The sequence below is a fragment of the Chelonia mydas genome, chromosome 14 (genome assembly GCF_015237465.2).
Source record: "Chelonia mydas isolate rCheMyd1 chromosome 14, rCheMyd1.pri.v2, whole genome shotgun sequence".
NCBI classification, from domain to species: Eukaryota; Metazoa; Chordata; order Testudines; family Cheloniidae; genus Chelonia; species Chelonia mydas.
The window spans coordinates 13,743,587-13,743,796 of record NC_051254.2 but is presented as its reverse complement, the minus strand read 5'-3'; positions in this window follow the sequence as shown (position 1 = coordinate 13,743,796).

Sequence of the window (210 nt, the reverse complement as noted above, 5' to 3'; positions counted from 1 at the left end):
GCACTCGTTTGTACCAATCATTTATCAGATGGAGGAGCTGTATCCCCATTGACTGATTTCCTGCCAAGTGGATGTTTTCCCCCACAAGAGGCGTAGTGCTTATGTCAACGTAGTTAGGGTGATGCCATATCTGTGTAGACACTGCGTTACTTACATTGGCTGTCAGCTCTGAATGGGGTTACAGCTTTAGCCCTTCCCGCACCCCCAGCG